Source organism: Lissotriton helveticus, chromosome 7, assembly GCF_964261635.1.
Source record: "Lissotriton helveticus chromosome 7, aLisHel1.1, whole genome shotgun sequence".
Taxonomy (NCBI): domain Eukaryota; kingdom Metazoa; phylum Chordata; class Amphibia; order Caudata; family Salamandridae; genus Lissotriton; species Lissotriton helveticus.
Genome location: NC_136068.1, coordinates 1,745,104,150 through 1,745,125,859, shown reverse-complemented (window position 1 = coordinate 1,745,125,859; position 21,710 = coordinate 1,745,104,150). Strand labels below are relative to the sequence as shown.

General features: G+C 42.7%; 1 protein-coding gene across 1 annotated transcript in view; it reads left to right on the top strand.

Moving 5' to 3' along the window:
• The first annotated feature begins 1,192 nt into the window (after positions 1-1,192).
• The window catches only part of LOC144770731 (sialic acid-binding Ig-like lectin 10), a 448,268-nt gene continuing 427,750 nt past the window's right edge, over positions 1,193-21,710 (top strand). Inside the window, exons 1-3 of the mRNA XM_078655468.1 lie at positions 1,193-1,341; positions 1,433-1,498; positions 1,583-1,673. The gene's annotated coding sequence lies outside the window, so the exon portion shown is untranslated. The remainder of the gene's footprint in view (positions 1,342-1,432; positions 1,499-1,582; positions 1,674-21,710) is intronic.

Genomic DNA, 21,710 nt, shown 5'->3' with positions numbered 1-21,710 from the left:
GTCAACTCCTTAGGATAAGGAGAAATTGCAAAGAGACAAATGATTTTGAAAAGCATGCTATGGAATTTTGTAATGAAATGAGTCAAAGGGGGTACCCAAAAAAACTGTTGAAACACTCCTATAAAAGAGCTAAGTTTGCACCAACAGAAACCTTGCTACAAGTCAAAGAGAAAAAGGCACTAGATACATTGGTGTGTGTAACAACCTTTGGGCCTGACACCAATAAATTCAAACAAATTGTATTGAAAAATTGCCATCTCCTTGAGAACCTTGAGTGTCCTTTCCCCAAACTAATATTTGCAATGAGAAAAAGTCAGAGCATAGGCCAACAAATAGTAAGAGCTGATATTTCCGTGCCTGCCCCTAAAAGCAACATGATATCCCAATGGAAACTGAAGCCAGTAGAAGGCCACCATAGATGGGGCAATTGTGTGGCATGTACGAATACCATCGAAGGCACAGAGTTTAATCATGAAGGAGTGGTGTGGAAGCATTCTAGTTTTACAAATTGTAAGACCAAGAATGTAGTATACGCGATAACGTGTCCCTGTCCAAAACTGTATATAGGGAAAACCAATCAACAGGTTAACGTAAGGATTACACAACACAGGTCCAGGCTAAAAAAGAAAGTCCCTAACGCCCCAACGGTTGAACATTTTTGTGAAAGAAAACATGCAGGGAATGACTTTAAATGGACATTCCTGGCAACTATAAGTACAGCAAAGCGTATGATAGCTACTGAAAGAGCACTGCTCCAGAAAGAGGCATATTTAATTCTCAAATTTAATAGCGCTTTAAATAGATTAAATAATATGTCAGAAATTACAAGACTATGAAGAGACTCTTAAATACATGATCACAAAATATTCCCCTTTGCATTAAAATCGTTGTAATTAGTCAAAACAGTGTTATAAAAACATTTTGCATGCTTGAAAATATGTATTTCACTGTATTGACTGGAACGAGTAAAACCAAAAAGTGTAAAGGTCTATGATCCAAAACACTAGAAATACATGCCCCATAATGCAAAGTCAGTAACTTCTAAAAAGAGGTGATACTTAAAAAGAGATTGGCATGAATTTAACAACAAATACAGTCTGAGCGCAGTTAAATGCCTTAACAATACAAAATAAAGTAGTGCCCAATGATAATGATTGAATACAAGGGTAAGAATGATTGAAATAAGAAGCCCAGTAACATACACTACATGTTCCAACATGCAGTGCAAATTAATGACCAATAACAGAGGTCTATGAGACCATTAAGAAAGTAAACTCCACCCTTCAAAATGTCTGCCACAACATTGAGGAGTGCTCGAGTAACAGAGAATGCGACTAGGAGGTGAGGTCAAAAGCTTTTTAAACCTGGCGTATAACTCGAACATGGAGACAACAAGAGTTGAATAACTCAAAATACCTTACAATTGTTGCAGGAAATAATAATTAATAACCGGCGAAGCGAGCGAGGGCGACGCGACCTGACTCTGGCAAAGATCAAGGTACGCGCCACAATGAAATGCATGTTTAAACTTTTGAAACAAAGTAGCAAGGCTTCTTCCACTAAACGCCAGCTTTCTGTTTAGTTGCAGAAATACGAACGCCGTCTCCGGACGCACGTTCGAAAGCAGAATACAGTCTGCTTTCCATTATCCTGAAAACACAAACAGAATACAGGTAATATCCTCAAAATGTAATTTGACCGAGACAATTTGATAAAAACGGCAATCTTGTGTTCAAATTATAGAAACTAAAAATAGCTTTTCCATTTGCCAATACAAATGCTTGAATACCAGCATTGAAGGAAAAGATATTTGATGATTTTGCCACAGTAATAATTGAGATAACAACGAGCAAGGTATGACATACTAATTTATCTGAATACAGATAAGAGTCTTCTGGGAATATCACTAAGATTAAATCACTGTGTCTTCTTGACAGAAAATCCCCAGTCTAGAAAAAAATTCACGATAAGAAAATACTGAGATATAACAGATGAAGAGTATCATCTCACAAGGTATTAAGAAAATAGATTTGAGAGTTAGTTGAAAAGTGTGCAGAATAAAAAAAAAAACTTTTTATTTCACTCAAATTCTCTTTTTTTTTTTTTTTTTTTTACATCTCGTACAGAAAATCAGAGAGCCCTGAAAGGAATCTAGGCAACCATAACCTAAGATTCGAAATGCGTCAGCATATCAGAAAGAGCATATAAGAAAAGGGGATGTTGTCCTATATTGATGAAATATTTGTTTAATAAGTATATGCTCTTATGGTTATATATTGGTTTTTTTTCAAAAATCTATGAGATTGACTTTTCAAATGTATGAGTCACATTTTTGGTCACAATTGGTTTAATGTGTTTTGTATATAATTATGTGTATTGTGATGTAATATGTATAGTTGGTGTTTGAATGTAAATAGATTTGTCTTAAGTGTTTGGAATATATGTAAATTTTGCACAAATTTTTTCCTTTTCACAAAGAATAGTTCAATGAAAAATAAGAATAATGAAAACGGTCTAAATAAATAAGAGGTACAAACATAAAGAAATGTGTTTAGCTAATGAGCACCAATTATAAACACTCTTTCTAAAAAAAGTAGAGATTCAGGCACAATTTGTTTTTTTTAATTATAGGGCCCTGCCTGTATCTTGTCCCTTTGGGCCAAACTCCTCTTTGGATATAGACCTTTGTGATTGAGGCAAACAAGGTGTTTGAAATGAAATGAAATGAAAAGGAGATTTGTATAGCGCGGCTGCTGCCCGAGGGCGTCCAAGCGCTGAGTAGAAGACGTAGTACTCTGATGGAAGTGGGGGTAGCTAATTTCCAATGAGGAAGGTTTTTAGCTCTTTGCGGAAAGACAAGAGGATCCGGTTGGCACTTAGTGAGGGGGAAAGGGAGTTCCAGAGTTTGGCGGTATTAAGCGTGAAAGACCTGCCTCCTGCCCTGGACCTTTTTATTCGGGGAACTGCGGCAAGGCATGCATTCACTGAACGAAGCTGTTTGCCGGGGCAGTAGGGAGTAAGAAGGGAGTGGTTGATCTCAGGGCCAGCTCTATGAAAGGCTTGGTGGGAAATACAGAGGGCCTTACATTTTATTCTTTCCCTGACAGGGAGCCAGTGGAGTGATCGAATCCCTGCTTTGGCCGATTCTCTGCGAAGCATTTGGAGCAGGGTACGAGCTGCGCAATTCTGGGTCCACTGAAGCTTTTGTAATACATATTCAGGGGCTCCCAGGTAGAGGGCGTTGTTAAAGTCAAGCCGGGACTGAATGAGGCCCTGAATGACAATTTGTTTAGCTTCAAAGGGCAGGATCGGTAGGATTTTTTTTAGCATCTGAATAAGCCCGAAGCAGATTGCTGATGTTTTTGTTGCCTGAGTATTGAGGGTAAGAGATTTATCGAGCCAGACTCCTAGGCTCTTGATGTCCTCCTTCGGGGATGGGGGTGGGCCTAAACTGGAGGGCCATAGCTGGTCGAAGGTGGTAAGAGAGGGAGGACCGAGAAGCATGATCTCGGTTTTTTCGCCATTCAGTTTTAAAGAGGATGCTGTCATCCATCTTCTTACCTCTTCCATACAGGCGGCCAGATTGACTTCCGGGTGCCCGCTGTTCTTCTGTGCCAGGGAGACCACGAGCTGAGTGTCGTCCGCATATGAGATGATCTTAATGCCATATTTACGGACGACCTCAGCCAGCAGTCTCATGTACACATTGAACAGCGTGGGGCTTAAAGAAGAGCCCTGCGGTACCACGCAACTCAGAGGTCTACTGGTGGAACAGGAGTCGCCGTCGAAAACCTGGAAAGTCCTTCCGCTCAAGAAAGATCCTAACCAGGCAAGAACATCTCCGGAGACTCCCAGACAGGACAGTCGTTGTAACAGAGTTTTGTGGCACACCGTGTCAAACGCAGCACTAAGATCGAGGAGGACCACTGCCACTGATCCCCCTCGATCCAAGATCCTCCTAGATTCCTCCATTACGGCCAGAAGAGCTGTTTCCGTGCCATGTTTTGGGCGGAATCCTGTCTGGGTAGCATCCAGTAAAAGATTTTCTTCAAGGAATTTTGTGAGATGGAGGTTGACGTATTTCTCCAGAATCTTGCTTGCCCAGGGTAACAAGGAGATGGGACGGTAGTTGTTAGGGTCGTTAGGGTTAAGGTTGGGCTTTTTCAATAATGCTTTCACCATCGCCTGTTTCCAAATGGGAGGTACAACTCTTTTTTGCATGGAGCTATTCAATAGCTCCATGAGAGTAGGGAGAATGACTTGACTAGCCATGGTCATCATATGGGGGGGGGGAATTGAAGTGATTCTAAGTCTAATGGTGGGAGGTTGCTCATGGTTGCTCGGCAGGGGAGTTCTGTAGCGGTTGAAGACTGGGGCTCACTAATGCTGGGCTCGGGGCGAAAGTCATGAAGGATGAGTATATTTTATTGATTTTTTGATAGAAAAAGTCGGCTAAGTCGTTGCATTGAACCGTGGGGTTATCGACTGGGACTTCAGGGGGGGGATTTTTGAAAGGCTTTTGACAATTTGGTAAATTTCTCTAGGCTTGGAACTAGCAGACATGATTTTCTCTTTATAGTAGGTGGATTGGGCTGTAGTGATTCCAGGTTTATATGCCCTTATGGCTTCCCTATATCTGCTTTTATCAGTGGTGGTATATTCCAGGCGCCATTTCCTTTCAAACCTTCTGCACTGACGTTTTTGTTCCCTAAGCTCTTCCAAGTATCAAGGGGTTGGTCTCTCGTGATCTTTTTAACACGGTTTTCCTGCAGGGGAGAATAGAGTAGAGAGAATCCTCGATCCATTTGTTGAATTTCCCGCTATCGAGTAGGGGGTCCTGGGAGAGTGAAGGTTTCGTGGCAGTCAGTAGGTTCCCCCACTGCTCTAGAGGGAGTTTTGACCAGTTTCTCATTTTTCGTGGGATGGGGGTATGGAAAGTGGTCAGTCCAGGGAAGGTGTGTGATGGTGCCAACCAATAGGTTGGGACAGTTGCTAAAAACCGGGTCGAGCAGATGACCTTTGTTGTGAGTAGGGGACCGGATTAGTTGCTCCAGTTGGATGGTGGCCAAGCTGGAGACTAGCTCATTAGCGGTACTGTCAGTGCAGTTGCCGAAATGTTTGTTAAAATTGCCAAGTACCGTAAAGTTGGAAGAGGACATGGCAGATTCGGCCGCTTGCGAAGGTAGTGAGGAGTGAAAATGATTCAGAGGGCCTGGGGGGCGATACACGAGTATCCCTGTTAGGCTGTCGTTGGGGGTGAATTTGAGGCAGAAGGATATGCTTTCACAGTCTGGGATGGGGTCCGGAGTACAGTGACATTGATATCGGGATTTGTGAATGACTGCAAGACCTCCTCCTTTACCCCTAGTGCGGTCCCTGCGAGTGATCTGGTAGCCAGGGGGGAGTGCTTGAATTACGTCTGGATCGCATTCTGGGGTTAACCAGGTCTCGGTTAGTAAGACGGCGTCCGGATTCCGCACGTCAATTAACAGGAAGATTTCTGCGCTATGCTTAGGCAGGGATCTGCAGTTAAGGAGGAGTAGGGTGAAGCTTTGCTGTTCAGGTTTGTATCGGGCATGGTTGAGCCTAATGCCACAGTGTTGGCAAGAGATGGGAAGGTCCAAGGGGTGGTGGCAATGATGGCAATAAGCTTCCGTGGGGGGGTTTAAGTTTGATAAGGGCGATGTTGCTGTATTGAGTCCTATGAGGGGAACCAAGGGGGTGGCCCCTGGCCCCTGACGGCCGCGGATGGGCGCAGATGGGCTTGCCTTTGGCGCGCCTTCGGCGCGTCCGCTGCGCGTCGAGGAAAGCACATGATTTGTAGGGGAGAGGGGGGCGTGGCCTCCCGGTAGTGGGTGTGGCCTGATGGCGGCGATTTGTTACCCAACCTGCGGCAGCGTTGTCATCAGCTGCGCGGGGATATCGATCAGGATTTTAAGGGGGGAGTGCCCAGGGAGCAGTGACAGCAGGTAAAACAATCAGGTTAATTCTACAAGTTTTTTAAAAAATGCGAGCGTCTCTCTCCCGGCTTTCCGCCTCATGAGTCCGTATCATCTAGGGCATGCTCTTGATTCAGCGCAGCTTATAGGTGCAGGGAAAAAGGGGCATTGAATCGGAGGTATTCTATTCTTGGGTTCAGTTCCCACCTGCAGATCCACAGACTAAATTATTTCAGACATACATTGTAGTTGAACCACTGGAAGAATACATTCCATACGAAGACATTGAAGTCCTGTTAACTTACCAGCAACACAGAAACGGGTTTATAGGCACCCTTCCATACACATCGTAAGACTCGGTCCCCTCAGCATTCAGCATATAAGGAGCGACCTAGACGGTCTTAGTGACATACACTCAACATCCTGAGATAGATTCACTACCAGTGGATGAAATCCGTACAATATACAAAGACATAGTCCGGCTATACAGACATGTTGTGCAGTTTGTTATGTGAACACTAACAGTCCAACCTGCAAGAAATTCTTCAGTCGGACCACATCAGACCACACCTACAATTTACCGACCGACACTAAAATCAGTAATGGGTACAATCCCTTCCAAACTGGATCAAATTCAGTTTTAGACAATTAGAAAAATTGCACAGCTAGAACCAGTATTTCCCCAGGGGTCAGATGGAAAACATAGAATGCTAACCATTTGCTTGCCAATGGGGATGGTTTACTCGATTGAGGATTGTACCACTTGGGGTACAATCTTTGCTGCCGTTTATGTCCGAATACATGGTACCCCTTTTATAGCAGTCATTCCAGAAGCATTGAAACAGATAGAGAATGAGTACGGGGCAAAAATCTGACCTGGACTTGGGGATGAAACTGATGGGTAATTTTGCCCAAGTCTCTGCAATCATGCTGATCGACATAAAAGGGGAGGCAGCAGCAGTGACCATACACCATCGCCTAAGAGAAATAGCTCATATGAATAAGGAGCAAGAGTTACCAACATTTTTCCAAGAAACCTAGACTGTATTAGGTACAGATAGTTTAGGAGACAAATGAGGGAAGCCACAAATGGCGGGTTTTTTCCGATTAAGGACAACTCGGAGCAAGCACCCTCCTGTTCTAAAAAGAAATGGGATAACAAACAATCAGAGAATAACATCACAGGAAAACATTCACAATCAAGGGGTGGGTCTACCCAACAGGAATCCTCTGAAAAGAAGTATAACCTTAGGAATTGTGTTAACATAAGGAAACCTGATAGGTATCAGGACACTGATACACGTTCCTTTCAGGGTTCATCTAAAAACTCAGAGAGAGACAGGTAATCAGAACAAAAGACCACAGATTGACCAAAGAGAAAAATTGAAATACATTGTAATTCAGATTACATTATCAAGCAGGAAGACCAACCTAAAGCAAAGCCTTGATTCAAAAAGAAAAAAGTAGCAGACTTGAAAATTAGACATGCCCAGGTTACTGAGGAATCCGCTTCTAAATGGGGAATGGGCTCTGACAATGCGAGACAGTGTGGCAGAAGTAACAATAGCTCACCAGAACCTGAGGGATATTTTGGTGACAGCAGATTTGAATGAACAGATAATGGGGGAAACACCTGATACAAGAGTTAGTGGCCCACATAAACTGTACGAAATTACACTCCAAATAGAAGGGAACATCTCAAGAAAAGTTAAAGGTCTCTTTTAGGAGAACTTAACATTTGGATACGACATCCTGTTAGCAGTAAAAGATTGTCTGCCAGAATTTGTGATGGATTGCCCAAAAGGGGAAAGCGTCATTTTGCCTGATTTCTCCGACCTCGTTCCAAAATATATAAACCATTTCTACACGCAGTAGTGGGAGCTAGCGCTAGCTCTTCCACTATACTGTAACCATGTAGGGTGGGACGTGGTTTCTACTCACCACAAATCATATTAAAATCTACTCCAAATCCACAAAGACAGTTCCCTATTAAAAACGATGAAAAAAAGATAGGTCAAAGAAATCTCAGACCATCTTGAATACCAAGGTGTGTTTGAAACTTGCACCTCCCCAATGTTACCAGACTGGCTCTGGTGGAAAAGACTGTTAATTTCCACAAAATTTGTGGTAACTGAATTCACGTAGTTCTCTAGGGCTTTAGAGAAGAAAGGGAGGAGTGAGATCGGTCTATCGTTGGATGCCACCAAGGAGTTGGCAGAAGGATTTTTTAGCAGTGGTAGAATTTTCGCACTTTTCTAACTGCATGGCACTTGGCCAATTCTCAGCGAGGAGTTGAGGACAGTATTGGCGGCTGGATTAATGATCTCGGCTACAAATGCCAGCACTTTGGCAGGTCATGGATCCGTTGGAGAGCCTGACTTAAGGCCTTTCATAATCTCCAAGGATGTTTCCAGTGGAAGGGCGAGAAACTGTGTTAAGGATGGACCCACCACGGGAGCGCTGGATGCTGGAGAATCTGTGCTCCATTCCTTAACCGGGAAGGACACCGCAAAGGACTCTTATATAGTTTTGATGTTGTCACGGAAATATGAGGCCCGTTGGCTTGTCCATTCCATAGTGGGGGTAAAAAGTCTGGCAGCCGCACTTGGGGAGCAAAAATCTTTCACAATTTAAAAATGTTCCTTGCCTTTAATACCAGATGACTCAATTTTGGATGAACATAAAAAAGTTTTTTTGCCTCATAAATATTATTGTGATGGACCTTTAAGGCTTGGTTATAGATTTCTTTGTCCTCTATATTAAAATGTTTCCGCCATACTCAATCCAGCCATTTGCAGGCCTTTTGCTCTGACTAAAAGCTTCATTGAACAATGGAGCAGAAATTCTAGCTGACTTGGAGGGGTGAGTCGAAGAAGGTGCAAGCACCCGGGAGCATTGCTCCAACCAGTTCTCCAAGCAGAGAGCATCACTTGTTGCAAAGATTCTGCACATACACAGAACAATGTGCAGGAAAGCAGGACCTCAGCGTATAGGCATGTACAAACCTACCACATCAGTACCCAAAATCCCAAAATTGACTATAGTGTCTCATTCATTCTCCGACACAAATCACAAAGCTAAAAATGATTAGACAACGCAGAACACAACACTCCCGACTCAGGAATCACGGGAGCAAGACGTACTCTTTCACTCACACATTTGTACATGTCCACATTAAGAATTGTCACTGAAATAGTTCAACATTTTTATTTTAACGATTCTGCTCTAAAATGCAGTATACGAGCCACTACCAGCAGCAAAATGCATAAACTCAACACAGTTAGCATTGTAACAATTCCATAGAATACAAAGGGAGAAGTAATGATATGAAGACGGTGGAAAAAAAAAGGCTATTAGGCCTAACCACCCTCCCCATGGCTAGAAGAAGTTTATTTTATATAAAGGAAGCTCTCTGGGCTTTGACAGCAGACCCGATACCTTAAAGCATGGAGGTAAGGTTTACATCATAGGAACAGCAGAGCTCTTCTCCATGGAACAGCTTTCTCCAAGTGTGTTAAAACGCAATCCAACAACGTAATATCAAAGCACAAGTCTTCATTACTGCAGCTGTATGAAGCATGTTATGTCTAGGTGCTAGAGACTGACCAGAACAGAATAACAAGGGGCATTGTTTATTGACCTTGCACATCGTGTTCAGACTAAAATCCAGGAAAGGCAGGGAACGCGAAAAGCAGCCTGGTCTCATGTGAAAGGCAGAAACAGATTCTTGCAAAAACAAGTCATGTAGTAAAGTGCGCAAAAACAGCATCATGGCAGCAAAGCTCATGCTAACTTAGCAATGTCCCTAAGGGCCATATAACACACTCTCTGGGTTGCCACTGAGTGAAGCCGGTGATGGACAAGAGCTACGCTCAGGGCTGCTGGAGTAATTCGATGGAAGGGTCTTGAAGTGGTTGTATGATGCTTCCCGTGAAGTTGAGGGCATCTTAACAATTTACACACTTTAAAACCTATCGGGTAATGATCAGACAATACTAAAGGTAAAGGCATGTCTATTTGGATCTCTGCATTACAAAAAATTAGTTTGAGTGTGTGACCCTTATCATGGGTGGTGTGATAAACATAAGAGGACAGATTGAAAATGACTGAATATTGCAATCACCCAGTACCAGGAAGTGTTTATATTTGGGGACTAGGGGTGAGATTGAGTCACTAAAGGACTTGAGGAAATTCCCGGCAGGACCAGGGGTCCTATATATTAAGGTTCTGGCCATGGATTGGTGTGCTGAGAGTACACAATAGAAGCCTAAGCATTCAGCCCCGTCCAACTCTCCTATGGGGGCTATGGTGCAGGAGATGTCCTTTTTAAAAATAATTGCAACTCCGCCACCCTTGCCCACAGCATGGTCTCTCCTTAGGATCTGATACCCTGAGGGAATGGCGCTAGCAATATTGGGACTTTGTGGCCTATGTGAGCCACGTTTCTGTCAGAAACATTATGTCTGGGCTGGATTCTTGCAACAGCTCAGAAACATGCAGTTTGTGCATTTTTTAAGAACGTGTGTTGAGTAAGAGTGCCTTAAAATGTCCGCCTTTACTAATCGGGGAGTCCATACTGTGAACCCTGACGGACTTATCCTCCCTCCCCAAGATGTAATTGTAGACCACCTAGTTACAGTGTGTGCACTTCGAGGTGGTACAAGTTCATATCAAATTGGTTGTGGCAGCGCGAACCCTTGCCAATATCTAGTATCATGGCTCTGCTGAAAGTTATGCTCTGTCCTTGGTGTGGATGGAAACCGGTAGCATGGCCGGCATCGCCCGCCTCCGCAATGCTGACGGGCACAGACGGGCTTGCCTTAGGCATGCCTTTGGTGCGCCAGCGGTGGGTCCGCACAGCACCACGGCTTTCATTTTCCAAGACTGAACAACTGGAGCGCTTACCCCTCAAGATGACGGCGCTCCGTGTCAGCGTTCAGAACTCCCTGAGCCGAGTTCAATTCCTGCCCTCCCTCCAACACAATCAAATTCAAATTACAGGAAGTAATAGGCACAGTTTTTTAAAAAGGGCAGTACAGTTGAGCGCGGATTAAAACCAATGTCAAAGTTCAAAGTGTCAGGTTAAAAGTGATTTCAGTGAGAAACTGCAGAGCAACAAGTCACCTGAGCGGGGACCGAGCAACAGACCAAGCAACAGACCAAGCAAATGAACAATCCTTTGTTTCCCGTAATGAAACCTCACAACTCATAATGTCTTGTTTTGGATTACCGACATTCAAACACATGCACACAAATATTTACAGTTCAAAACACACATAGTGCTGCATTAATAAACAACATTGTTTGGAAGAAATATGAAACAACCGTAGATATATTGAATGGATTCTTCTGCTCAAATAAAGTTCCAGATAGCAGATATTTGACAGCATTTTCCTCCCTCTGCACTCATGGTCACTTCTGTCATTTGCCTCAGGGGTATAAGAACAGCCCGGGCTATTCTCGGCATGAGTGTCAGAATGATTACAAACATGCGACGAGGAGGCAGTGTCTCCAAGTAGATGACATCAATCTGACGGACAATGAATTACTTGAACACTTGTGCAGGGTGAACAACATACTTGTGGGATTCGCCAATTTGGGCTACAAATTTAATTTCAAGAAAATTGCCCATCTCAATGTGTTATTTTTGGGATATGAGCTATCAAGTGAAGGCAAGAGCTTTGCAGCCAACTTTTTGGAAAAGTGCATGCTGCTCCAACTTCCAAAGACTCTGAAGTGTTTACAATCCATTTTAAGATGTCTAAATTTTGGCAGAACATGCATTCTGGATTATGCAGAAAGAGCAAAAACCTTCTACGGCTTAATCAGACGTGATTTCACAACACATCAGTGGACACAGGAACATACAGCTATATGTGTTCCGTTCAGGCTGATATGATAGCATCAAAACATTTGCACACATGTGTGAATTCTACCAACTTGGTGATCCGTGTTGTCCCTGATTTATCAGATTATACATACATCACTTTTAATGAATGTGAAACAGTCCCATTTGCATACAAATCACATTTATACACAAATGCTGAAATGCGATTTGCAGCCACAGAAAAGATACTGACAGCAGTACAGACTGCTGTAGTGACAGAAATACCACTAGCACAGGGAAACTCATAATCATTATAACCCCAGTACCAACCATAGAAGCTGTTACCAAAGTAAGCATTCCAAATGCAAAAGCACTGCATCCACAATGGGTACAATAGGCTAATTCCCTCACTGCAACAGACAGAAATATGATCCTACACTGAAAACACAAGCATTCCTGCAGTACGAACAAGATTACCCTCTCCCGAATGAAAAGTTGCTCTCTAGAAAAATATGAGTACATCATTTACACTGATGGTTCTGCTCAGTCTGCCATTGGAAGTAAAGAACAGTATAGTGCACCATGTGCTATAGTGAAGTGAGGTATGCAGGATGGTATGCTTCATCCCAGCAATACAACAACACAATCTCTAGGAGATTGTACAGCGCAGCTGGGAGATCTAAAAGCCCTGATACTAGCACTACAATACAGGGATCAGGAATTCCCCACACTGATAGTGTACGATTCATTCTACTTTGTACAGTCTTACAATGAATATCATCATTACTGGGGCCAGATGGGTTTAGAGATTCCAAGGGTTGCACACTTAAGCATAAATTGTTATGGGAACAAGTGGCAAAGCTAAATTGATGCCTGCCACGGGCTTAAGTTATTCATACCTTAAATCATCAGCGTGTTGGCATACATGTAGAAGGGAATTGACTGATGATGAAGCCACCAAGGCGACAGTTCGAACTGCTGCCATTGCTGCAATCACTCGTTCTAGTACGAGGATAGACAGAGACATATTGATAGCTGTCAACGTCTCAAAAAACTGATCTGCCATGCCAAAGGCCTTCCACTCAAGTGTTCCTATAAATTAGATGCAAAATATACTGAATGCTCAAATTCCAGGAGTGATTGAGTTATACCAACCAATGATCACATATTCTGTATGATTCTAGCTGCACATGAGTGTCTGGGCTCAGCACATGCAGGAGTCACTGCCACAATTTCATTACTGAAGCTGCGATACTGTTGGCCAAGTTTGTTTAAACAAACTAAGGATTATGTCCTACAGTGCGACCGCTGTTGAAAGGTTCCACTGTATCACAGCCACTGCGAAGACCATTACTAATTTCTGACAGACCACTCGCATGTGTCTATTTAGACCACTGCGACCCCTTAACTCAGATGGGGCCTACAAGTACATCTTGGTGACAGTGGATTCATGTTCTAGATTCCTGTGGGTTTGGCCTCAGCGCTCGGCTGATGTCCAAACTGTTATAAAGGATTTGTGTGTCTTTATTGGGACATACGCAATTGGCATTTTACAATCCGACCGTGGCACTATGTTTAGCTCACAGGCTTACAAGGAAGCCTTGAGAAGTATGGGTGTGGCCTTATGGTACACCTCCCCCTACCATCCCAAGGGAAATTCAGTGGTGGAGAGGAAATCAACAGCAAGGGTATTAGGTGTGGGCAGTACTTGGGTCAATCACCTGTATGGGGTCCAGAGGGCACTTAACAACATGCCAAGAACATCCTTGGGAGGATGTACCCCCTATGAGATCCTTTTTGGGACAAGAATGTGGGTATGTGACCTCGATTGTGCCCGCACAGTGGCGGATATAAAACCATTTGAATTGAATGATCGTTTGCCAGTTTTACAGGAACTCAATGAATTCTGGGCATTACAAAGCAATGTCCAAGTCAAACGCACGGCCACTGTGGAAGTGAAACCAGTACTGTCAATACCTGTCTTGGTCCCGAAGATTGGGGACCTGGTCAGAGAAAAGATTGTGGACAAGAAGGAGTTTGGGTCATCTTACAGAGCACCCATACCTGTTTCTGGCAGTCGAAGGAACAAGAACAGTACTGCTTCCGCCTCTTACCGGCAACACAGAAAGAAGACTTGTCTCCATTGATCTGATCAAACCACACTATGTAGCTTATTCTCAACAGTAGGTTGCTTGGAATCATGAATAGCTGCAGATTTCTTCTCGCCAATATACAGGAAGTTCAGATCGAAACGCTAATAACGTTTCAAGAATCTCCTGTGCAACATGCAGGAGTATCAATTAACGGAGCATGAATTATGCCAGTTGAAATTGAACAACGTCCAAATACACTGAAACGCTAATTGCAATTCGGCCCGATAATGACATCTACATTAATGTACCATCAAAAGAAACACCTGCGAGTTCTATAAACTCTGCAGAGCTACCAAAGATAGATCAAACTGCATCTGGCTACTTCATCACTTCAATGACTTCCAAGTGAATCTGAGCAAACGCCACCAATTTCCAAAAAAGAGGAATTTCGACAATTCTATCTCTGGCTGACAAAGACTTGCTTTGTGTCCCCTTGGTTGCATCTTTGGTTTGCATTAGGAATCCTGTTCCTGTTAATTTGGATTGGTATAGTAACTGTATTTTTCCTATTACTGAATGGACATTACCTCCCACACCGCTCTGCAGTACAATCTGTGAACTTGGTCCTGAAACCACACAAGTCACATAGTGAACAGAGAGAACTGTCCCTGGTGAACATTACAGCAGTTCCAGTACCGGAAGGTATAGTTTGGGATAAAGTTTCATATGATGTATTTGGTCTTATTGAACATTTGAAAACTCCACATGTATTTAAAATTACGTTGAACGATTTCATTATCCTGAGTACACTCGCCAATGATTGGAACATTGAAATTGTAAATACTATGCCCCCAGATTTAGAACAATGTGCCGCATTTTCTTACAGGTAATTATATAAAGATACATCTAATTTTGATACTATGTAGTATTACCAATATAATGATCAGCATTCTGCGCACAAAGCAAGTGTCCCACTCACAGTTAACACTTACCATCAATGGGAACATTGCCCAACACCACAGAAAGGTAGTTTTGCCACATTCAAACAGAAATGTGCATACTTTTCAGGGTTCAATACATCAGACCTAACGTCATACTACTATAAGCTTGCACAGACAAATGCAACTGTAAGGAAAATGATGCTGACAAACACCAAACTTCTATATTCAGCACCTTTTATCTTTCAGCGGTCTATACAAAGTTTTGACTATTAGAGGGACACGATAGACACAAAATCCATCTGTGGGACGAAAGAATGGTAGGTTCAGGGAATGGAGGCTTTATTTACAGCTTGCTTCATACCTTTACAGATAATCTTCCTGAACAGAACAGTGCAACAGAATACCTGCTACGGGTTTGCAAAAATAAAAGACCTGAAGACACCACATATCCCCTCGCCCATACCTATTGAAGGTATATCGAATAATGCACTGATAAGTGAGGAGGTACTGGGTACAATGATACAGAATGGTACAAACAATTATTCAGCTCCCAATTGGAAGGGATAGTTGGTTTGGCCAATGGACACAAATAAGCTGGGAAGTTATGCCTCGAATGGCTGAAAACCTCCACATTATTAGAGGTGAAACAACACTTGCCCCTCATCTCTGATAACATGTATCTTAGGGATTTCTTTCTATGGCCCAAGAAACTAGGTAAAAAACTCTCTTTAAATGCTTTCTACAATGTCTCCCAACACGAAGCTGCTGTGAGATAGATAGATTTAACATAGAAAAGGTCTTGGCTGTGGTAGACAATGGAATGACCACACTTTATTCATGTATTTGTACACTGGGCAATATTGTGTCCTCCGCAATTGACATAATGGAACAAGATTTGTCTATTCTACGAGATGGGCAATCTCAATTGCACTCCATTATGCTTTTAAGCTGGACGCTACAATCATTGCGTTCGGGCCACATGCCATGGCGGTACATTAAGAGCACAAATTTGTTTTCAGTGTATAATATGACCGATAGACAAATGACCATGGCACGCAGAGAGGCGAAGTACACCATGCTGCTCATTGAAACATAAGAGAAGTTACCTTTTACAGTAGCAGAATCACCAACTACGGAATGGTTAATTCATGGCTATAACACACTACCAATCACGACATTCCAGTTCCAACACTGCCTTAGATACCTCCAAATAGGCAGGTATAAAGCGTTGGGTGAAGGGTACATGAAGGAAATCTGGGAGTTGCCGTACAGATATAGGTATAGAAATAAGGACACTGAGGTTTTCTTAAGTGGTACAGACTGTGAGAGGTCTTTAAGTGGGTCTTTAGTGAGCAGGTAGGTCTCGTTTTGTGGAGCGTGTACTGCTTACATAGCTTATATAGCGAACTTATCTTGCTACATGAAAGGCTCTCCAGCTGCCGCGATTCATCCAGTTTTCGAGTTGCTCTCGAATGGGGGTCATTTAATGATGAATGATCAAGGCTGTGGCAGGATGGCACCTGTCATTGCATATCTAGTCACAGTAAACTCCAGGGTTGTTTGTTGTCAGCAAGTATTGTTTCCCCCAGCTTGTGCAGTTAGGGAGGCACCACTGTGGCCTTCATTGAATGTGTCCAGTATTTGGTTTGATTCACTGAGCAGACTGAAAACCATGCTGTTTCAACAAAATGTGGGCTTAACTTTAGCCTGAGAGACTTTTGATCTCCAGGTTGCAAGGTCTTCCTCAGAGATACAGGCCCTGGTCTGTACAAACTTTCTGCTCCATTTCAGAGCAATGGTCCATCTTATCTTTAACATGTCTGTATGCTAATTTTAATACTATTGATTCGCAATGGACGTCTCAAACCCTCAAGACATAGAGAGAACACTGCTGGAACAGTGTTGTTGTAAGCATATGGTGTTCTACCTTGGTACGCCTGCCCTTCGAGAGCTGAGTGAGCATTGGCTTTCAGACCAGTCTGTCTAGACTGCGTCCTGCCTGTGTTCCGCTGCATCTTCTGCGGATTCAGATGTGTGTTGGGCCTGTGTCTGACACTTCCATCGTTTACGCCACCAGACATAGGCGTGCTGCTGGAGCCCTTCCAGGCCCACGTATACAGTTGTCCACAGAGTATTCCTATATTGATGAAGGCATTTTTAGAGCCTCCAATGGATGGTTCCACTCCTGTTAGAAGGGAACTCGACTCTGCTCCAGAGGTAGAGGCATCGGCTCCAGGCGTGCAAGCATCTAATTCTTCCCCAGTGGCTGCTGTGGGAAACAGAGATGACCATCTTTGCTCACTCAACCTGATATTTGAAGTGCTGGAGGAATTGCCACCTACGGATATGATATTTAGCAATGTTGAGTCTTTAGTACAGGATTCATAAACAATCTGGCCTTCCCTGTGCTGGGAACTATACTAAATTTTTCTTTTGATTTACTGAATTGAATGTCAAAACACTTTGTTTTATTTTTCTCTCCTTCTCTGCTCTAACTGAGCACAATGGCTTTGAAGGTTCTCAGTGTATGAATAACTACATATACATGTTTAGAGGACCTTTTGAATGCTTTTAGGGAAAATGGCTTTTCTTTTATGGACACTTTTTACAGTTTTTTTTAGTGCCTTTAGTATTTTAAGCAATTTTACACTTTTATGGCCTCAGCTTTATTATTATCTAGCTGACCCTGTTGACCTTTTCATGAGGAGTGGGTGTCATGTCCTTTAGGCTAGTCCTGTCATGTATACCCCTTTTGACATACATTATCCTATCCACACAACAATAATGGTTCTGAAACAGGTGACTGTTGCATTTCACCTCTTATTTATTTATTTCCTTTGCTGGAACTAGAACCCTGCTCCTGCGTGAGCCTTCCTGGTTCTATGTTCCAGATTCTCTGTTTGGCAGTTTAATCCTGCCCTGCTGTTCAACTGGATGCTCTGTGCCTTTCTATCCTCAATAAATCCTTTTTATGATATAAATCGCTTGGCTCTTACCTTACAAAATTGGCGACGATTGGAGAACCTACAGGAGTCCTTTGCGGCATTTTGAAGGCACAGGTGCGAGGATTCCTTCGGAAGGACGAACCCGTCTGTTTGTTTTCGACGTTCATCTGAGTCGGAGTATTGTTGAACGGAAGCTCTTCCCTTGCATTTTGTCGGCAGCCTCGGGGTATGTACTTTGCCTAAGTTATTGATTTTTCACTGATTTCCCCGTTACGAGAGGATTGCCGTTTGGTTGCCATAACTACCAACCAGCCTGCCACTCCACGCGTCATCACGTTTGAGACGTCACCACGTTTAACGCGTCATCACACGGATCACGCTCTTTCTAGAGCTAATCCGTCTTGTTTTCTTGTTTGCCTCGTCACACAGCGCGTCATAAAACATCCTCGATCAGCGCTCTCGATCAGTGTCCGCTTCAGAGGCCTCTGTCTAGCTGACGCTGTGTTTACATTTGACGCACAACGACGTGGTTAAGCAGTCATTTCACCTTCTGCGCGCTGAGGAGATAAATTTCCAGGCTAAATGCTACACGCTACGATGGTTGGTACGTCTACATTGGAAAGTTATTATTGACTGACTTTTCCTGAGAGACTTCTCTGCTATGTAAAGATTGGCACTATATACTTTACTGATTTTAGTATTTGCTTCCTGTTTCCAGTGCAGTTCCAGTATAAAATCTTTGACATTTTGACATTCCCAGCAGTCATTTTGTGTGCACTTTGACAAAATTTTTTACATTTCACTCTTGGCATTTCCTGTACTTTTACAGACACTACTTTATTTAATTTGTGTTATTAACATATTATTCAGCTATGCAATTTGATCCTCCAAGCAAGTTTCTGCAAAGCAAAGGTGAACCATCTATTCCATGGTCACGTTGGAAAGAAGAGTTTATTACTTATCTAAAGGCTATCGATGGCGAGCGTATGTCTGCTGAGAGGAAGAAGAATATTTTCCTCCACTGCTTGGGTTCAGAGGGTCAAAATGTATTCAGAACTATTCCTCCTATACGCTCAGGAGGGGATCACAATGTTTATGATGAAGCCTTATTGCGCATTGAAAATAGATTTAAACCAAATACTAGTGTGGCATTAAACAGATATAAATTCTATACTAGGGCTCAAGAAGATAATGAGAGTTTTGATGATTTTCTCACTGCACTTCGAGCTTTGTCCCTACATTGCAACTTTGGTTTAATGACCGACGAAATGCTTAGGGACCAAATCATTGTGCACGTAAGAAGCAAAAAGGTTCAGGAACAGCTTTGGATCCTAGGTGATCCCAGTTTAGAAGTGACTATCAGTACCTCCAAAGCCCTTGAACAATCTGAACGTTGGATGAAGACTCTAGAAAGTAAAGCCTCCTCTGTTGCTGTTAGCAAATCATCCTCTACTGTTGATGAGGGCAATGTTAATGCTGTTGCTGTTTCCTCCTCTAGCTCAATTTCCAATAACAAACCTAATGCTAATACCAAAACTCAGTCCAATTCTAAAAATTATTACTGCTTTAGATGTGGTAATCCCAACCACATTGCTTCGTATTCTCGCTGTCCTGCTATTGGAAAAGAGTGCAGTAAGTGTGGACGGGTAGGTCATTTTTCCAAAATGTGTAAAGACACTGGTACTAGAAAAGATTCTTCCTCATTTAAAGGCAAAATTTCTACGGTGTCACAAGATATGTCTTCATCTCAAGACCTAGAACATGGTATTGTTGTTTCTATCCGCAATGTAGTTGATATCAAATCTGCAGAAACTTTGAGTTCTCCGGATTGTATTGTTAATATTTTAGGAAAAGAGCTCAAACTTATGGCTGATTCAGGCTCTCCCTGGACCATTATTACCAAGTTATATTGCAATGAAATTTTTGGGAGCCTTGTTGATCTTTCTACATTATATGAGTCTGACATTGCTGCACTAAACTTTGATGAATCCTGTATTAAGGTGATGGGTTATAAAGAAGTTATCATTGAATTTAGAGGGAACAGTGCTTGGATCAAGATGTATATTGCTGTCAAAGGTGTGAATGTTCTGGGCTGGAGGGATCAATTCAAACTTGGAATTACCTTAAATCCCAGGAACAAAGACCCTATCTCTGTGGTTGCCATCACTTGTGATACTGCACCTTTGGACAACACTGCTTCCTGTAGTGCCAATACTCTTCTGTCTGATGATAGTATGATTGCTTCTGAATCTTCCAAGAATGAGTGTGATCTTGAGAAGGACCTCCCTTTGTTATTTCCTCAGGTTTTTTCTGAGAAACTTGGCAAACTTAGAGGTTTTTCCCATAGGATCAAAGTTAAAAGTGGTGCCATCCCAGTCAAACAAAAACTGAGGGGTGTACCCATTAGTATAAGAGCTGAACTCAAGGTCTTATTAGACGACATGATCCTGGGAGGTGTTATTGAGGAAGTGGAGTCCTCTGAATGGGTTTCGCCCATCGTTTTGGCTCAGAAACCCGATAAAAGTATCAGGTTGTGTGTGGACCTAAGGGCTCTCAATGCTAATTTAATCACTGATTGTCACCCTCTCCCTAATATAAACGAAATGGTTTGTTTGTTGGATGGTGCTTGCATTTTTTCTACACTTGATTTGCGTTCCGCTTATCACCAAATCGAATTGACTGATGATGCAAAGCATTTTACCGCTTTCATCACTCCGTTTGGCCTTTTTCAATTTAAGCGGATGCCTTTTGGCCTAGCCTCCGCCGCTTCGGTGTTTCAGAGGGCCATGCACCATATTTTTAAGGAGGTTAGCTCTTTTGTAAAATGTTTCCAGGATGATATCCTCATTTTTTCCAAGAATGTGGATGATCATCGTGTCCATCTTAAGGATGTGTGCAACAAGTTATGTGATGCTGGTCTTACCCTCAAATTTAACAAGTGTAAATTATTTTGTAAGAGTGTCGAATACTTGGGTCACACCTTGTCTGCTGACGGTGTAGTTCCCAAGCGTTCTCTAGTTGATGCCATTGTAAAAGCCCCTTCTCCTGATAACAAGGAGAAATTGCTTTCCTTCGCTGGCTTATGCGAGTACTACAGTAAGTTCATTCGCAATTTTGCCACGAAAATGGAACCCCTCAGGGAGCTTACCAGGAAGTCCTCAGACTTTGTGTGGTCTGAAAGGCAGGAGTCTGCCTTTTCTTCTATCAAAGAAGATATTGTCAATGCTCCCACTTTGAGGTCCTTCTCTCTTAACAAGAAGTGCATTATTACCGTGGATGCCAGTTGTTATGGTCTTGGAGCTGTGTTAGGTCAGGTTGCTGGCAAAGAAGAATGGTGTGTTGCCTTTGCGTCAAGGACCCTATCTCTCACTGAGAGGAGATATGCGGTCATCGAAAGGGAGTTGTTAGCCTGCACATGGGCTGTGGAGCATTTTCGCAATTATGTTTGGGGCAACAGATTCATTCTTAAAACTGACCACAAGCCCTTGGTTGGAATTTTGTCTCCTGGGGGGGGTTGGAACTCTACTGCTCGCATTGCACGCTTATCTTCAAAATTGCAGGAGTATGATTTTGAAGTTTTGTATGTTCCTGGTAGGAGTAATATCACGGCGGATTTTCTCTCCAGGCTGCCTTGCCCTGATGTTGGTTCCAACCCGGATAATCGTGAAATTGATATTGTTTCTGTAGTCAATGACTATATTTCTAGTGATTTCAGGGGTATCTCTGAGATTGAGTGGATGTCGGAAGTTGAGAAGGATCCTATTTTCTCATTTATTTTTGACTGTTTGGAAAAAGGTTGGCCCAAGGATAAATCTGTTTTACCTGAATTTGCTCCTTTTTGTCAGGTTTCGTCTGAGATTGAGGCTGTAGGAAGGATTTTGTTTAAGGCTGGGAAGATGATTCCTCCTGCTTCTTTGTACAACAAGATTCTTTCTTTGGCCCATAGGACTCATATTGGAATGTCC